At 40.5% G+C, this 19887-nt stretch overlaps 1 protein-coding gene across 3 annotated transcripts in view; it reads left to right on the top strand.

Annotated features, from left to right (window-relative positions):
- DAAM2 (dishevelled associated activator of morphogenesis 2) overlaps window positions 1-19887 on the top strand; it is a 3932565-nt gene that overhangs the window by 2900022 nt on the left and 1012656 nt on the right. The gene's annotated exons all lie outside the window — the stretch shown is intronic.

The raw sequence follows: 19887 nt of genomic DNA, 5'->3' as shown, positions 1-19887 counted from the left end.
AATGCACTTGTGTAATTTCGCAGAGACGTTCTACGTTCGCCAATGCCCCATTTGACGGTTCATCGTTGTTCGGAACCAAGGTGAAGGATACTCTCACTAGGTGTGAGCAGGAAGGAAAAACCCTGTCTGCCATGGGAGTCCATTTTTCCATGCCTTCTAGACCTTATCCCAAGGGCCAGAAGGGTGGGAAAATGTGGTTCAGAAAGCCGCAGAGGTTTTTTCAAGATGCACAAAGTGATTCCCCCTCCAGCGGCAGGGGAGGGGTTGGTAACTTAGGTAGACGCTCCCCTAGAGGCAGTGGAGGCCTGCGTAACCAGGGGGTCCACGATTCCTTTCTCGGTTCCTCCTACCAGCGCTCCTGATGGGTGGCCCGACTGCACTTGTCCAGAGCCAGTGGGGTCGCATTTCACTATACCCAAAAGCCTGGCAAGGCATCACCCAGGACGAATGGGTATTAAAGATAATTTCCGGAGTATGTCATATTCCCTTCTCTTCTCATCCCCCGCCAACCAAGAGAATCCCAGATGCTGCACCCAGTCAAAGGGATTCCTCAGCTTCAGAAGTTCAAAAGCTGCTAGCAAAAGGAGCCATCCAGCATGTCCCCTCAGACCAGTGTGGATTAGGGACTTAGGATTCTTTTTGGTGCCGAAAAGAACAGGGGACCTAAGACCCTTCTTGGATCTCAGCAGCTTGAACCTCCATGTAAAAAAGTCCAAGTTCTGAATGGTCACTTTACAGTCTATTCTCCCATTGTTGGGGAAAGAAGTATGGATGTGCTCCATTGACCTCAAGGATGCTTACTACCATATAAAGATGGACAGGGCATCCAGAAGTCATTTACACTTCCGGCTGGGAGCCAGTCATTTTCAGTTTCGAGCCCTGCCCTTTGGTCTCACCACAGCCTCCAGGGTGTTCACCAAATGTATGGCAGTGGTGATGACAAGTGTTTCCGTACCTAGACAACTGGCTCCTGTCTGCCACCACCAGGCATCTACTACTACAGATCAGGGATGCCACCATTGCACTGTGTCAACGATTGGGTATCACACTTAACTGGGAAAAGCCTGCCTTGTTGCCCTCGCAGCATGTCACCTTTATAGGCGCCGAGTTAGACACCATGATCATGAGGGCTTTCTTACCACAAGAAAGAATTCAGGTTTTTTAACAACAGGTCTATGCGTTGCTTCCACTGAAAAAGGTAAAGGCAAAAATGGTTCTCAAATTGTTAGGGACAATGGCTGCCACACTTATGCTAGTCTCTCTTGCAAGACTACACATGAGGCTCCTTCAGTGGCTGCTCTTTGCTCAGTGGTCCCTACATCACTTTCCGCTTTCCCATCTTATTATGATTACAGACAAGTGCAAGCAGGATCTACGCTGGTGGCTTCAGACCAGCAATCTCAATGTGGGAAAGCCTTTTGTTCCACCTCCTCCAGTTGCTACGGTGACCACGGATGCCTCCCAGATTGGGGGGGGCATTATCTTGGCAGGACAGTCCAAGGCACGTGGCAAGAGCAGAAGATACATTTGCATATCAATGTCTTGGAGATGGGAGCAGTGCTATTAGCGTTGCAAGCACTCCAGAGCTTTCTTCCTCTCAGGATGATTGCAATCCACTCGGACAACATGTCGGTGGTATGGTATCTGAACAAACAGGGGGGGAACCAAGTTGTATCCCCTTTGCAGAGAGGCTATTCGAGTGTGGCAGTGGGTAGTGTCTTCCCATCGCTTTCTTGTGGCAACGCACATTCCAGGGAAGTCCCACGTGTTTGCCGACAGGTTGAGCAGAGCTATTCTGATGCCTCATGAGTGGTCCCTGAACAAGCAGGTTGCAGAGCAGATTTTCCACAGATGGGGTCAGCCTTGCTGCAATCTATTTGCCAGTCCCCTCAATACCAAGTGCAGCAGCTACTTCACCCTCATCCCCCCTCAGGGGGAGACAACCAGGACCTCTAGTTCACGATTGGCCCTCCGGTCTACTTTATGCCTTCCCACCTGTTCCTCTGATAGCAAAGGTTATTCAGAAAGCACAATTCTTGGGAAGCAGAATGATTCTGATTGCATCACACTGGCCTTGTCAAATTTGGTTCCCCTTTCTCCATCCCTATCTCATGGACGACTCCTGGATTCTGGACCCACAGCCAGACCTATTGACTCATATGTCAGGGCAGTTCCATCCCTCTCTTCAGACCCTCCGGTTGACAGCTTGACTACTCCAGTTCCATCACTAGTCAGGCTTCATCATTTTCCTCCGGAAGTAGTTCATATTCTGTCTTCTTCCCATAAGCCTTCGACTAGGAAGATTTATTCCAGTAAATGGAAAAGATTCTCCATCTGGGCTCATGAAAGGCAGATTGACCCTTACACTGCACCAATTTCATCAGTTCTGGAATTTCTCTCCATGCTTTTCAGTCAGTGGTCAGCTGCCGCAACCGTTAAAGTTCAGTTAGCAGTTATTTCCACCTTTCATGGCGCTAATGAGCCCAGTCTAATGGCGCATAGACTTTGTAAGGCATTTTTAAAGGGCACTATGATGCTTCGGCCCCCAGTCTTTGATCCCGTAATGCCATTGGACCTCAATTTTGTGCTACAGTGTCTCACTTTGTCTCCCTTTGAGCCTGCAGCTACTTGTGATTTGAAATATTTGTCATGGAAGACAATCGTTTTGGTAGCCATCACTTCAGCTAGGCGAGTCTCTGAGCTCCAAGCTTTGTCAGTTAGACCTCTTTACTTGGTATTTCACAAGGATAGGGTTTCCCTCAGACCAAATCCTTCCTTTATGCCAAAGGTTGCTTCGGTTACTAACCTCAACCAGTCTGTTGAGTTGCCTGTGTTTTTCCCAGAATTTTCTAATAAGGCAGAATTCAAATTCCACCAGCTAGATGTTCATCGACAATTGCGTTTCTATTTGCATAGATCGAAGGATCTTAGGAAATCAGATCAGCTATTTGTCTCGTTTTCAGACAATAGACTTGGGTCTCCTGTCTCTAAAGTAACCTTATCCAGATGGATCTCTAGTTGTATTTCCTTCACTTATGCCTCAGGTTGTAAGGAATTACCTTTTAAGGTGAAGGCTCATTCTACACGATCAATGTCTACCTCTACAGCATTTCAGGCCAGGATGTATATGGATGATGTTTGTGCTGCGGCTACATGGGCATCTCCTCACACCTTTATCAGTCACTACAAATTGGATTTGATATCCAGAGGCAGATCTTCCTTTGGTTCCACAGTGCTCAGGAGTATTTTCCACTGAGCCGCCCAAGGTTCAGGTGCTGGGGATGCTGTCCCACAGGTAAGAATATAGGCGAGATTGGACTACATAACATCAAGAAGTTATGTACTCACCATAACGTTCAATGTATGTAGTCCATCTCGCCTCACATTCTTACTTACCCTCCCGCCTTCCCCCTCCTGGAGGGCCTAGAGGTTAGTTTTGGTTTCAGTACTCCTTTTGTTGTTGGGCTGATTCTTCCTCTCTATGTGTTTTGTGTGTGTGGGGTGTGATTGCCTGAGCTTGCAGCAAACAAGATGTAGGGAAAGGGAGCAGTGCAGCATGGGATTCCTCTTAGCCACGAGCCAATTGAAGACTTTGAGCTAGAGTATGGCCGAGTCGGAGCCGAGGTTCGGCTCCGAACCCACAGGCAAGAATGTGAGGCGAGATGGGCTACATACATCAAATGTTATGGTGAGTACATAACTTCTTGTTTTCCAACAGTGAGAGAAAGTCAATAAATGGTTCAAATGTGGTAAAGATTTTGTTGATGGTGGATGATATTTATCCTGCCACCATTTTTGATAAGCAGAAGTCATTTTCATTACCTGGTAAAAAAACATGAAATGCATATGCAAATTAGTACACAAATAAGTAAACAGAAACAAAATAAATTAAAATAAAATAATGATGGTTCCCACCTTCAGTGCATCTTCCTAATTTAAATGCAATGACCACCCCATAGGCATTGATAATTGTGGTCTTTTCAGGGGTTCTAAATCCTCACATCACTTGGTCTTTTACAATCTATGATCACAGAAACCATCCTTTGGAGAAAATGTCCTTTTTTTGAGTAGCTTGGCCCCTGGTTAGATTCCTCACTCACCTTCAACCTGCATCTTGATAGTACAAATAAAAAGTAATTCTCTACTTTTATGGACACAAAAAAACTCTCCTTTTCTCTCATACTCCCCCAGGTCTGTATTAGGGGAAGGAATCCTAATCACTCAACTCAAATTCAGCCTCCCTGTTGTATCAGCAGCCTCTACTAAAAACTCTGTCTGTATTCAAAAAATAGAAAAATAAGTATGTAGATTTATTACACACTCCCCAAGAAATAAAACACTACTGCATAACACTAAAAAAGGGCAAACTGACTCCTGGTTAACCAAAGAGTAGACCTGCTGCTAGGATCTCAACTTTTCAAACTCCTGCATGAACATACTCTGCTTTTACCTCAGAAGTAATATAGTAAGGCATACACTTACATACAAGCTAAGAAATTTGAAGCATTCAGGTCCTAAAACACAAATCCACCATTTGGTTAATAATGTCAGATGCTATTCCTCTAGGTGTGTGGCTGCTCCCAGTGCCTGTTTCAAGAATAGGCCCATTGTGCTGAGTTGTGCTAGTCCGTTCACACATCAACTGATTCCATAATTCCAGCCTCCTTTGGCACTCAGCCTTCTGAGGACTTCCCTTTAGGCCTTCAACTAACTCAGGCCAGCCAGAGAGAAATTTTTGCTACTTGGCATTTTTTCAGCATTCTCCACTGCAGAAGACTTCTGAATCATATGTAACAGATATGGACTCACCATGTTAAGCTGATGTGTGTAAAGAGCATCTGAAGTGGGTTTTTAGCAGGCATCACCTTGTACATGTGTAGCCTCTTTTTTTCTAGCACCAGTTGATAGATATTGTGTGAGTCTCATAAAAATGTAATGTTAAGTTTTTGTTTCCTTCTTTCGTTTTGGTGTGTTTAATAAGGGTGTACATTAGCATTAATGAGTAGAGGGGATAGATACACCCTCATAGTCTGACTGATGATGTCAAGGTATATTTGATCAGGAGGCACACCTACTGCTGAGCATCAAAACACAGATTTTCATAATTTTGCCAAGCTGAGGATAAAAGAAGAGGTAATCTTAGAAGTTACGTTCTGCAGAGGGACCCCTGGAAACTCAACTGATATGTTGAGTACTTATTTGCTGTTTAGTGTTTTGAAGTTATACTAAATGACAGACAGACTCATCTGTCAGTATGACTAGTTTCACATCTCTTTTCATGGGTTCATAGATTAGTACTAGGCTAAAAACCCTTGTAGGCCATTTTAAGCCTCGCCAGTTACCCCGTGTGAGAATCAAATACTGCACCTTGTGTTTGCAAGGTAAATAGTGTAACTGTTATGCCACAGACTGTCAAGTTACCCAAATGAAACCTTTCAGGCTTGCAGATGCAAATATAAGGGTGGCACACAATGAGGGAGAGACCCACAAGTATATTACCTTACCTGCTGAGAAGTATAACACTCTTACATTTTGTTGACAGTGACCTACATTTCTCCATTTTTTTTAAATTCATGAGGTGCCAAAATACCTGCAAGTGTTTTAAAAAATATACTCAATAACATAGTCATTGCCTGTAGGCATCCTGCATTCTGTTGCACTTTGGATTTGGACTGTGGATATCTGAATTCATATGTTAAATGAAAGTAAAATATTTAAAAAGCCATTTGACTTTTTAGAGTTAGCAAGCTGTGAGAGTATAATAGTTTCATAGGAGGTTACTAGGCTAATGGCCCTAGGGCCATTACAAGCCTAGCCATGTTATACCCATGTTCCTTAATTGACCTTTGTAAAATGGTCATTATTCACAGAGCAAGTCTATGATTACCACCAACTGCCCCAGTCCATGAGGGACATAGGTGCCACCCCGTGGTGAATTTACGGTCTCCCATCCAATTGTCTAGGCTTTGCTTGAATAGGGCCATTTAGGAGCTCTGCTTACACAAATTGTGAGTTTATTCCAGAGGAGCGGCATTCTTTTGGAGATGTATCTGTCTCTCTAGCATGTTCTGTTAAAATCACAGGCTAGATTGAGATCCCTGGAGCGAGTGACTGTTGTCCCATTTGATTTGCAGATGTGCAGCATTTCCATAAGGGCAGGGCCAGTGACTGCTCTGTAGGCTAGGCACAAGTCACCTCTCAGCAGCCTGTAGGATACAGAGTACAATGACAGGGCTTTCAGTCTTTTCATGTAGGTCATGTTTTGGAGTCCCTGAATTTTCTTGGTGAGAAACCTCTGTGGTTTCTTTAGCTGCTACAGATGATTAGTGAGGTACATGCAAAGGGAGCACTGTGCTCTGTTAGTGGTCTGATAAGGGTCAAGCAGAGATGAGTTGTAACATCCTTAGTCTTGGATGCGGTGCCCTTACTTATGAGATGTGCAACATAGAAGGATTTCCTTACCACTGTGGACACATGGTGATTGAAGTTTAGATTGCTATCAACCTCTGTTATAATCTTGCATCACTAGATTTGAGCTTAGGGGGTGCTGTCAGTATTGCAATTTGCAGAGACTTCCTCTTTGCCAAATGGGATAATAATGCACTTTTTTTAGTTTTAGTCCATGGCTTTGGCACCAATCATTTGTCTGTGCTAGTCCCTTTTGTAATATGTTAACATCATTTGAGGATTCAGTGATTGCACCCAATTTGCAAACATCATTGAACTTGGTAAGCCACAGGCCATCTACTTTCTCCTGGACTTCTGAGAAATAGATTCCAAACAGTAGAGGGCCCAGCACAGATCCCTGTGGTATGCCACTGATAACTGGTCTACTGGTAGAGGTGGAATCCCCAGTTTTGACAGTATGCATTCTGTCAGTGAGCCAGTTGGCTACCCATCTAGTGATGTATGGGTTAATCCCCAGTGTTTTTAATTTCTCCAAGTGTTTTGGGTTTCTAATGCCACATGGGTGTAGCAATTTCAATGATCAGTGCTACTTTTGTCTTCTTTTCATGGACTATTATATCGGTTTTGTCACATCTATTTTTTGAACTGTTGGTAATGGATGATCCCATGTGATGTAAATTTCATCATTATCTATGATGCTTTTTGGCTCATGTTTCCAGTGTTTTTCAGCTACTTCAGTATTATAATGGTTGTACAATCCCCCATGCAACAGTCTTGCCACATTATTATGCCTTTCAGTATACAGTCCTTCTGCTGTTAGTATATCACAACCAGCAGCAAGATGTGCGGTTGTTTCCAATTCTGTTTTACAAAACCTACATTTATCTGCTTCTCCCACATGTTCAATGGACTTTGTAGACCAACATGTACCTAGTCCACAATCTTGAGCCGCCAATATTAACCTTTCTTCTTTTGGTTTAAATTCACTTCTCCTTAACCATTCCTACATTTGATCCTGATCAACATAAGATTGTTCCAAGAGTTTTGTATACTTGCAACTATATTTATGCATTTTCCACATTTCTTGCCTTCTCTTCTGATCCTTCACCTTATATTCTTTCTTTTGCTTTGTGTCACATTCAGTTGCTGTCTGACTTTTATCTTTTTCTGGTTTGATTTCCATTCCTGCTTGATGCCAATATACTTCTGCTAAACTAAGCACAGAAGTCATCTTAGACTTACTCTCCTCATGTTTCAAAACTTTCACTATGTTTTGGTCTTGTGAGGTCAGCAAATATATATGCAGTCCCACGATTGCAGATCTGTACATGTAATTAATTTCAAGGAGGCCCATACCTCCTTCAGAACGGGGAATATATATTATTGGTATGCACTGATTTTTATAAGTCAGCTGATGGGCATGCAGCATCCTTCTTATTTCCTCTCCAACCTGTCCATCATTTTTTGGGGCCAATCAGTCACTCCAAAACTGTTAAGTTAGGATAGGAAGAGCAAATTGGTTTATAGCTTGGACTTTGTTCTTAGATGTCAACACTGTTTTCAGTATTTATTTAAGTCTTTTATATTTCTTACTAAGTTTTATTTGCATTTGTTCATGTTTTATTGTTGATTCTTTGTCAATTCCTAAATATTTATACACTCCCTCTTGCTCAAGTTCTTTTATGTCCCATTCCTGTCCCAAACTGATATTTTGTTGGTTCTGCAGCTTTCCTGCTTTCAAGGTTACTTTTGAACATTTATTAAGGCCATATGACATTCTTATATCTTCTGAAAATGTTAAAAAACACACCCCCACACCTCCACAAAGCGAAGCACTTAAACACAAGTGAAGAAACCAAAAACTGGAACCAGTATGTACTTTATTGAGCGTTTTCATCTCCTCAATGGAGACTTCTTCAGAATAAATAAAGCCATCCCCCAACAGACATATATATACACACCCATATTAGATAATTAATCAATTAACTATACAATAAGTCCCAGAAAATTAACCTAACTTAAAAAAAAACATAAATACATATCAAAAATCATGATAGTTACTATGACATTTTACATATGAAAAATAGAAGTTCTAAAAACATATTCCATAAAACACACTAAACTGTTAATATTACATTAAAAATTGTGCCTTTAATCTAAGGACGTGGCTTATAGACACCTCATTGTTAAGACCAGGGGGGTTCACTTGCATTAGTCCTAATCTGCCATCTTAATTCAGACAGTTCTAAAATGTTTAATGGGCCACCCCTTTCCCCCAACTTTGTCTGTTCTAAAATAATAAACCTAAAGTTATGACCTTCATTGGCCATGATATGTGCTGCCAAGGCATTTTTGCTCTCCCTTCTTTTAATATCATAGTAGTGTTGATACACCCTACTTCTAAGGGCATTTTTAGTTTTCCCAATATAAAAACTCGGACATTGGGAACATAATGCAAGGTACACTACTGCTTTACTACTACAACAAAACCTACCATTAAGTTTATATTTACCATAATTGGGAATATTAATTTCCTTTCTTTCAATTACATATTGACACTGCATACAATAGCCACATCTTGTCATGCCCCCTTCACTGTTAGGAATATACTTGCATCTTTCCAGCATATTCTTGATGCAGCAGTCCTTTTTGTATACAATATTGGGTTTAGTCCCCACCAATTCAAGTTGTTCAGCATTTGTATAAAAAATGTTCCAGTTATGCCTTATAATGTCATTGATTTCTTAAAAATGTTGATTGAAACTAAATATACCCGTATTTTTAAATTGTCTATTACAACCCTCTTTTTCCTGCTTTTGTGGAATATTCCGTGACCCAAGTAAAGGAACAAAGTACCCATTATTTTTTTTTTGAATAACTTCATTCAGAATTTTTCTTACAAACATCTCAGGGTATCCTCTATGTATTAACATTTCCTTTAAAATTTCCATTTGCTCCAAGAATTCATGATATTCAGAAACCATTCTGGCTAGTCGTACCCCCGACCCTTAATTAATGATTTCTTTTGGTGGAGGGGGTGACTGCAATCAAAATGTAAAAGACTGTTTGAATACGTGGGCTTATGAAATATATTAGAGGTAAATTGTCCTAGGGTCCCATCCTTTTTGATAGTAATATCAAGATAATTAGCCTCTTTATTGCTGATAGTATGTGTAAATTCCAAAAAGTCCATGCTTGCTTTTATAAATTCTAGAAAATTATCAAGCTTGTAACTATCTTTGTTCCATAGAATAATGATGTTGTCAAGGTAACGACCGTAGAACTTCCAACTATTGACAAAGGGGGCTTTTGAAAACAATGTCTCTTTCCCAAAATGCTAAAACAGTATTAGCAAATATGGGGGCACATGCTGCCCCCATTGCTACACCTTTTACTTGCTTAAATAGTTGCTGTTCAAATATAATAATATTTGTATCTAATACTGTTTCCATAAGACTCCTAATAGTTAAAATGTGATTATGGTTAAGTGTGGTATATTGACAAAGGTACTGGTAAAACCACTCAGTACCTTCTTTTGAAAATGTTGTGACCACTTGCATGTGTGCTTTCAGTTCCTCATGTGATGAACTATACAGTTTTAAATCATCTACAAAAAGAAGATGAGAAGTCTGTACACGTTATTGTTTTGTGGGAGCCAAATTGTAGCCATGACCTAATTTGTTAAGTAGACAGCTTAATGGGTTAAGGGCAAGACAAAATATCAGCAATGTCAGAGAGTCACCCTGGAATATCCCCCTTTGAATTTTTATTTATGGAATAATACCCCTATACTCTCACAACTACTAATCCCTTACAACAATCTTAACTCTCTTCGCTCATCTAGTAAACTCATGACAAAAACTGTAAAGGCAAACAATACAGCAGGTGATTCCCTTTTCAGTAACACAATAGGTAGAACTTGGAATCTCTTACCTTGTGACATAACTTTGACTACATCCTTGCCACTTTTCAAACAGAAAATTAAACAATACTTCCAAAATCATTGGCTTTGTTCCTGTAGTACACCTGACTAACCTGCGTCTTCTCCACTCTTTTTCATCCCTGCACTTCATTAGTTCTATTCCTTTTACTGTTAGTTTTTAAGTATGTACTTTCTGCACAATTATGTGATATTTTATTATCTGCATATTTTTAACTTGATTTGCTTGACTTTATCCTCACTCCAATGTTTTCTATTTTCCCTGATTGTAGTTATATCTTAGAATAATTAGATTTATATCTTTTTGTAATTTTTCTTAGCTTACAGTGGAGCTTTTCTCCTCGGGCCTCTGCTGAAAATGGACATGTATCCAGCCAGACTAGCCCGGTCAACAAATGTAAAATAAAATAAATAAAAATAAAAAAATAATTTGTCCTTTAGCATGGCTTAACTGCAGAGTGGTTTGCCACTGTTTCATGGTAGCAGTAATGTAATCAATTAGTGTAGGGTGTATCTTATACATTTTTAAGCACTCTTTTATTCATGAATGTGGGATACTGTTGAATGCTTTTTCATAGTCTGTCCATGTCATATTTAGATTCTTCCCCTTTTTACAGTTCTCCATTATGACTTTGTCTAACAACAAATGATCCTTTGTTCTATATTACTTTCTTTTATTACCCTTTTGTTCCATTGCCATGGTTGAGTTTACTTCTTAATGACTATAAACTCTGTCGGCATCAATTCCAGTGTATAGTTTATACATTGTCAGAAGGCAAGTTATTGGTATATAGTTTTTAGGATAGCTTGCAGGTTCGCTCTTAAGTAGGAGTATTGTTTTTCCTATTGTTAATCAGGCTGGTGTCTGGTCAGGGTGCACATATAAATACTTCTTACTCATAGCTAAATCTTCATGTTGTTGTTTATCTTTCGGCTTTTCCTGGTTAGGGGTTGCCACAGCGGAAATCCGGTCTGCTAACGATTGGCAGTTGGTTTTTATGGTGTCGAGTTGCCAGCCCGACGCCCAACCTTCAACAAAGGTACACCCATTCAACGCATGTCTTTTGAATGCCCACTTGACCGCGGGGAGGACATGCAGACTCCACACAGAAGGCACTCCCAACCCAAGCCGAGAATCGAACGGGAGAACCTCTTGCTGTGATGCAACAACACTACTGCTGCACCACCGCGGAAGTATAGCTAAATCTTCATATAAAGATGTTAATACTTATAGCCAGAAGTTAGGGACTGCATCTGGGACTGGGGATTTCCACTTAGGAGCTTTTCTTAAGTTTGTTTCAATCTCTGTCCATTACTTCATCCCGTTTCATGTCCTGTACATTTGAACTTCTTATTCTTTCTTTTACTTCTTCTATCCATTTTTGTTATGTTCCACAGGAGCTTTGTAGATATTTCTCCAAAATGTATCTATTTCTTCTTATTTTGGTGGTGTTTCAATTTCGTGTTTTTTTGTGGTGTTTCAGTTTCTTTTGTCTTGTTTCCCAGTTCTCTAATAAACTCTTTTGGGTCATCGGTACATTGCTTATTTTGTACTTTTCCTTTATATTTATCTGCATATCTTCTAAGTTTTTCTGCCTATGCTGATATTTTTAGTTTATTATTCGTGATAGTGCATGATAGTGGCTGATCTATTCTGATACTGCGCATTGTTTTTATCACGTCTGTCTTTCAGAGTATTTTTGTTGATCTGTTCCCTCCTCTACACTCTTCTGACAGTGACACTTCTTGTCTTAATTGCCTTATAGTTTTCTGTATTCGATACTTTCATGATAGCATTCAATTTCTCCCTTTCCTTTCCCTTACTACCCTGTGTTTTCTATGGCAAGTCTTGTTATGAATTTAATTGCACTATTTACTTTTGCTATATCCCATGACTCCCTATGGACAGTCCTAATTACTGTGTTCATTTGTTTTATCAAACTTTTAACTTTTTGGGTTTTATTGACTTTCTGCAGTCTGTTTCTTTCATTGATCTTAATATGTCTGTCCATTTATATTAAATCAAGCAACTCTTCTCTTAGATCACTTTTTTCTAAACTGAGGGCTCATTCTTTGTTCTCAGTTTCCTGCGGGTATTCTATAGAAAGTTCCAGTGCATCTTCCTGTACCGCATTCTCTCCAGTGCATCTTCCTGTGCCGCATTCTCTTCAGTTTCATCCTTTGTCATCCATTGCTCTTTCATATGGGAGCTCACTGGCCTATCACTCCACAACATTGACTTCTAGTGACATATTGGTTAATCCCTAGCTGAGAGAGTTTTTCAATGTTTCTGGAGTAGGAGATTGTGTCAAAAGCCTTGGCTAAGTCAAGATAGGCAGTATGTACTGTTTTGCTTTCATCCAGGGCTTTGGTGACATTCTCGAATAAGTCCACCAGGTTCAGCAAGCAGGATCTACGCTTAACAAAGCCAAACTGGGTCAGGTCAAGAGTTTGAAGGTTGCCTTTGTCCTTGTTTATAAGGTCCATGATGATTCTTTCCATTGCCTTGCAGATAAGGCTGGTTAGGTTTATGGGTCTGTAGTTCCCAGGGTTGGTTGATGTAACCCCTTTGTACAAGGAGATGACTGTTGCTGTTTTCCACTCTCCTGGAACAAAGTTACTGCTTACGCTGAGGTTAAAGGGAGTGCCACGTGGTTCTGCTAGGTCTTGTTTTAGATTGTTTAGCAAGTAGCCTGAGATGTTATCTGGTCCCATAGAGGCCATGTTTTTGGCATTTGAGAGCACAGATGTGACTTGTTGTTTGGAGATACTAGGTAGAGGACTGGTTTCAGGTATGCTTTGGAGTATGGTTGGTGGGGATAGAGGGTGAAGTTTGCACTAAGTTTGACACTAGCAGGTTGTCAGTTTCCTCAGGTTCTGCATGAGAGGTACAATCCACTATACGTTCAGCACATAGTTGGGTGCTCCGTTTTAGATTTCGAATATAGTGAAAGAATGCCTTATGAGTATCCTTAGTTAGGGATGCTAATTTAGCTTTGTAACTATCTTTAGAGGACTTTACAAGATATCTGATTTGCTTGTTCAGCCTGTGGAGGGTATTCTTCTGCTAAGTAAGTTCCCTCTTGTACTTAAACATCGGTTTCTTCCTTTTGTTATATAACCTATTTATACTTGAGGTCCGCCAGTGTGGCCTGTTCTTTCGGGAAGACCTGGTTTTGATCCAGTCAGGTACATCCGAGTGTCTACAGATGTTTAGGTGTTTATGCTGTGCGTTTGGGTACTCCTCTGAATACGAGTCATTGTTGGCTGTGTTAGCAGGAGGTTTGAAACTTTTTATACCATCACTTGTAGCCTGTAGTTTTTTTTTCTTCTTTGAGGGTGTCAGATCTGATTGTTACTTTGAATGATGCAGATTTATGATTTGACTTTATCAGGGAGGGCAGCATACAGGGGGCAGTACAGTGACCCCCCATGTTGGTGAGTACTAAGTCTAGGACATTTCAGCCCCTTGTGGGGGTGCAGAGTAGCTGTTCCAGGGCATTTGTATTGACAAAGACCAAGAACCTAAAGGCGAGTAAGTTTGTGCTTATATCTGTCGCCCAGTCGATGGAAGGGTAGTTAAAATCTCTTATGACTAGAGTGTTTGGCTGCATGCTGAGTGACTGTAGTAAGTCCAGGTAGGTGGTGTGCTTCTCTTTGTTCATGGTGGGGGACCTGTTGCTAGCAATGATGTGGTAGAGTGTTTTACCTGTAGTTAGTTGGACCTGGAGTAGCTCAAGAGAGTCATACTGTTTAACCAGTCTCGAGGTGTATTTGGCTTTAATGAAGATGAATACACCTCAACCTTTGTTTCTTTCACATTGTAGTCTTGCATGCCCTGGGTAGTCTGTGCAGCCTTGAACCATGTCTCAGTTACTGCACAGACATCAGCATCTTCCAACATGAGGAGTGCTTCCAGGGAGTGCAGTTTCCTGTTTAGGCTCCTAGCATGAAGCAGCATAACCTTACGTTTGTCTCGAGTGGATTTTTTTCCATCAGAAATTTTGTTGATTTGACAGTGCCTGAAAAAGGCACTGTGGGGGAGGCAAGCATCTTTGCCATTATCTGAAAGTCTAGAAGACACAGGTGAAGACCATCTCTGGCAAAGCTGCACAATCTGCAAACCATATCTTCCCAGGCTGACAGATACTGGACCCCCTGGATTGACACCAGAAGCTAAGCCAATTGTTGAAGTCAGTCATTTTTTGTCTATATTGTAACACCATCCTGGGTGAAGGGAGAATGCTGCTTAAGACTAGGGACATACCTGCTCAGGACTCATTATCTGAGAGTTAAGTCATGCCTCTCTTCATATGGTCAAGAGAAGTACATCTCAATTCTTTCACCCCAACATATACTATGACAGCATGATAACAGTAATTTTTGAGAGAGACTTGAGTGTGTGCGTGATTTGATGGATTATGGCATCTGACAGGCAGCTGACTGTGACCTTCTCATTATCCAGCCTGGTATGGGTGACATCTTTGTGTCTTACTGTGGAGTCACTTATGACTAGAACATTTGGTTTTGAGGTGTTTTACCTTACGGGCTTATTTGCTGAGACACTGGTGTGTGTGTTATGTGTAGTGGATTCTGTTTGCTTTGCAGTATGTGCAAGTGGTTTGTGCTTGGGAGGTCTCTGATCTTTTGGTAGGGCATCTGTTGAGTACCTACACGCATGTGAGTTAATGTAGTGTGACCTTGTTTTGTGTGAGAGGTGATGTATGTGTACTGACAATCTGTTTGATGTCCGGTTTGTTTTTATGTGAGTGAATTGATTGAAAATTCATAGTGTAATTACATCTCTCGCATATTGTATTTGTTTGTTTTAGGAGTAAGTGGTTTTGAGACAATTACTACATTACCTCAGGATGCCCATGTCAGTCAGGTTGGCTGGAAACTAACCATCCATTATGGCTTGTTTTTACCATAACTACTATTGGAGAGTGGGCTAGTTTGACCAGATTTTGCTCTATGATTAACAAAGGGGATTATTCTATGGAAGGCTAGGGGTGAAAACTATGTCAGCACTTCTCAGTGTGCAACTGAGTTTCATGCAGTGTAGCAGGGAAGCTTGGGAGTGTTCGCTAGCAGATGTCTAGGAGAAAATTGTCTGTCAAGGTGTTTGTGTCTGTAGAGGGCACTGCTGAACCCCATTGCACTGTGCTCAGCTGCGCACAAATGCGAGGCTTAAATACAGATGAGTAAGCTAAATTGCCAATGAGAAAGCACACAGTCAGCTTTCCTCCAGTAATCTATGTGATGTCCACACTCTGGGACAGTAATCAAGGAGCCTGAATCCTCACTGCTGGCAATGGAGAGGGATGCTCACTTGTAACAAAAATGGATGCACCCAATATATCCAGATGCAGCTCTCTGCATCAAGCACAAGTTCCCTTAATAGCACACAGGGAACACACTCAGTCTTGGGTCTGGATTTCTCTATTTGTCTCCCTCTAGGTCCCCAGTAAGACTCCCCACTGGCACAGCTATAGAGTTGAGACCTCAGCCACGTGTCTGACCCAAGTTCTCCACCACTCTCTCTGTGAAACCAGTGCTTCGTGTCCCTGCTCCAAGCAGCTGACACACACACACACACCCACACTTTGAGATTTGATTTTCGCAGACGCGCGCGCACACACACACACACACACACACACACACACACACACACACACACACACAAACACACCCCTGGGAAAGGCTGTCACACACACACACACACACACACACACCACTGGGAAATGTTGTCATAGATTTACTAGCTATGCCCCCTTCTGCCCAGACTGAAAGGTAGGTACACCACCAACAGACACTCAAAAGCCAGTTACAATAAGGCTTTTGCAAGGGTACTCAGTTATACTGAGTGAAATTAATATTAATACAAATGGTAGTTTGACCAACAGCAAGGCTTTCAGGAGTGGCCAGAGCTGTCACTAAATATATATAAGTACGCTCAGAGATTAAAATATTCACTAAAAGACCAGCCACAATGAAAAGTTTAAATGTATTTAATAATAAATAAGAAAAAAACATGAAAATACTAAATATCTATATACAGTAAACACCAGTGTTTCAATCACAGGAAATATTAAAGTAACACAGACAAATAGATTCACAGAGATACAGAAAAACAGTACTTAACTAATCTCACTATATTTTGCTGACTGATCTAAAGAATTACTATTCCCTGGTAACTTACTAGAGCAAGGCAAGATGAAATACGTGAGGGGTCCTTCTCTGCCAGGTTCCAAAAACAGACTGCAATGAGACTTTAGTCTCATCTAGTATTAAAATATCATTTTTAGGTATGGATTACAGAATGACATCACATACATCTGGTCATCTGACTTCTAGTTCCCATCCTGCCCCCCCCTTGATTAGAAGCTGTCAGGATTTAGCACGTGCGTGTGTGTCAATAATACACACACATAGAGACTTGCTAAGATCTGTTGCACCTCCTGGAAGTCATAAAACAATTTCAAACCTCCACCCTTCCAAAGTAGCAATTAGTTCACCCCAAAGACAATGCAAAAAGCTTCCTAGTACAGACTTGGTGTCTCTTGCTGCACTGAAAACTGTAAGATACAATCTTTATGGCCTAAGCCAGGTAATTTAATTTCTAACTATTTTCAAAGTTAGGTGGAGTGAGATTAACGTCTTCTCTTCCAGCATCCTATGTTAAAACATATACATTTAAAATTTACAGTAATGTATGTATATTTCTTTTTCTGTCCATCAGGGCACACTGTTGGTACATTTCTAACACAATCAGCTTTCCAAATACATTTTTCAACACAAGCATCTGTACAAATCAGTTTACAAATTACATGTAATTCTTTACAAATGTCCAGCTAGCAGTGCTGGCAAATGTTACACATCCACTGCCCTACTTCACCTGGCATAGCTGGCAATACTTCACATAATCACAATCTCCAACTCAGATGAGACTTAATCTACATACTTCTGCCACAAGGGTGCATACAGGGCCCTCTTAATGTAAGATGACTGCAAGAGTGCTCAAGTGTAACAATACAGTCTAGGTTCAACAGATCAGAATCTAGTGTCTGCTGTATATTAGCTACTTAAGGCAACCGAACAACTTTTTTCAAAGTACAGAAAAATACAATAAAAATCAGCTGAATGAGGCTGCAGAGTGATACAATTCAGTCAGCAAAGTGCAAAGAAAACTCAGAAAGTATTTATTTTTTTCTCTTCTAGCATTGGATGCTTTGTATTTCAGTAGAATGACTCCAGACCTCTGGCAAAAGTCGCCAAATGTTGAGCAGCTCCAGTTAGATGACCTGCATTGACACTGCCCTTTGCTTAAACTGGCAGCTCTTCCAGCAGCTGTAAACAATAGGAGAGTACGGAGAGCATATCCTATAGAGGATTTTAAACTGTTGAGATTTTCTTATATATAAGGCACGGGGAACCACTTTTGTGCCAGTAGGATGAAAGACTTTACGCAGTTCACTCCTGAGGCCAGTCAGACAAAAGCACAATAAACTTTCCACCACCATTTTCCAACTTGGAAGGATTGAATTCAGATCTGCACCCACTGGAGTGCAAAAGAACCCCCCTAAATGTAAAACAAACTGGTTTTGGGCTCAAGTGCAGTAACAAATGCTTTACAACAAAAGTCAGAATTCATGCAATATCAGGAATCCTTGGAAATATGTTCACTAACCATGAGAAATGCTGAACAAAATACAGAAAAAATGCACAATGTAAGAGAATAACAACAAAGAAAAACTTTGCAAAATTTAGAAATATTTTGGCAGACTCAGGAGAACTTTGGCAAACTCAGAACTGCTTTTACAGTACGAGAGGAGGCTAGGAAATATTAGAATACTGTTAAAACAACTAAGAGCATTACAATAACAAACAGATGGCATTTCTTTAACAAGTGGAAGCTGAAAAACGGTGATAAATTCAACAAAATCAGTAAATGCAGCACCAAAGTGTTGAACAGCACTGAAATAGTTAAAGCAAGTGCAAAAAAAAATACTTGCATCAGCTTTGTATGTCCAGATGATTTTAGAAGTAATCCAAGTCTTGTAGTCACAGGTGTCCAAGCCAGGCACAGGGAAGCTCTAAATAATGCAGCTGACACCTAAGCAGCTCGTAAGGAATCACTATTAAACCAATGAAACGTCTTTTCTATTTTTTTTATTTTATGTATTACAGAATGTATTTCTGCATTCTTATAAAATAAATGGAGCCATTTAGAATTACTTCCAATTCAACAATGAGAAGCTCTTTTAGAGTCAATCAATTGCTGTGCTGGTTATTTTTTTCTATGTACACTTCTGAAAATATTGTATTTGTATCATTTGTTTTGTTATCCTGTCAGGTAAATACTCCACTCTGCAGTGGTGCAGAGAGACATTGTTGGGCTCTCCACTCAAGTCTTTGAGGATGGCAAGAACCAGGCATTGATCAGTTTTTCTCTTTATCTAGAATGATGTGTAAATTCTAGGATAAAGTAAGTGGTTTCAGTAATTGGCTGGTAAATTGGTATCATTGTAGGGGGATCCATTGGGAGTGTCTGCAATGGCTGAAATGGTCAACAAACCCCGCTTCTTTGACAGAAATAATATATCCTTCTTACCCATCATTCATTGTTTACTGCAGAATTTTTGCTACCGCAGTAATAGTGCCTTTTTTAGGTACAGTTCACCTGTTGGACATTCCATTGTAGCAGATTCCAACCCATATAACATCAATGTAGCACTGCTGAATTCCAGAAGCTTAAACAACAGATTGTCTTGAGGACTTCCTTAATCTTGAAGACATTAATATCTGTGTAACTGTAGAAACAGAGGTCCAGAGTAGAGATAGTTCTCTTCTTCTGGGCACCTATCATGTGTTCATATCCTCTGGCCATGTGGGTGAGCAGCCATATTTATTCATAATCCCATTGTCTCTCACCAAATTCCACACTATACAAATCTGGAACTGGTTCAGGTCCTAATAACACTAAATAATGTTAATTAACTTATTATATGAGTTATAGAACCCTATCATTTCCTGTTTAGGGTTTGCAGAATACCTTAAACAGTTAGAAAATGGAATCACAGTAGCAAATAAATTTTGTATGGGTGACATCAGTTATCTACACAAAAATTGCCAAACTTATGCTACTACAACAAATATAACAGTGATTCCCGGACTTTGTAAATGTTAATACTTTTGACCAAATCATCCCATGCCAGCCAGAGGAGCCAGTCTTGTAGAGCTCGCTCTCACAGATGTTTCCCAATGTTGTATCAACCTGCTTGTTTACCCCTCCCTTCTTAGATCAGAACATCTTATTGTGACCTACTTCCTGAAAACCTGCTTGACTTGAAAATGATTGGATAAATGACAGCAAATTTTCATCTGGGATGTATGGGAGAAATTTACTTTGCGACTCGTTAATCTCCCATTGAGTGATATGGCCAAGGTTCTGGGTGGTCTGTTTTGCCAAAAGGTTAGTGAGAACTTATGAATCTGGAAAAATAAGTAGCTTTTGGATATTTGCTTACAATAAGAAA

The sequence above is a fragment of the Protopterus annectens genome, chromosome 1.part1 (assembly GCF_019279795.1).
Source record: "Protopterus annectens isolate FY-2018-M chromosome 1.part1, PAN1.0, whole genome shotgun sequence".
In the NCBI taxonomy this organism is placed as follows: domain Eukaryota; kingdom Metazoa; phylum Chordata; order Ceratodontiformes; family Protopteridae; genus Protopterus; species Protopterus annectens.
This window is presented reverse-complemented; position numbering and strand designations above follow the sequence as displayed.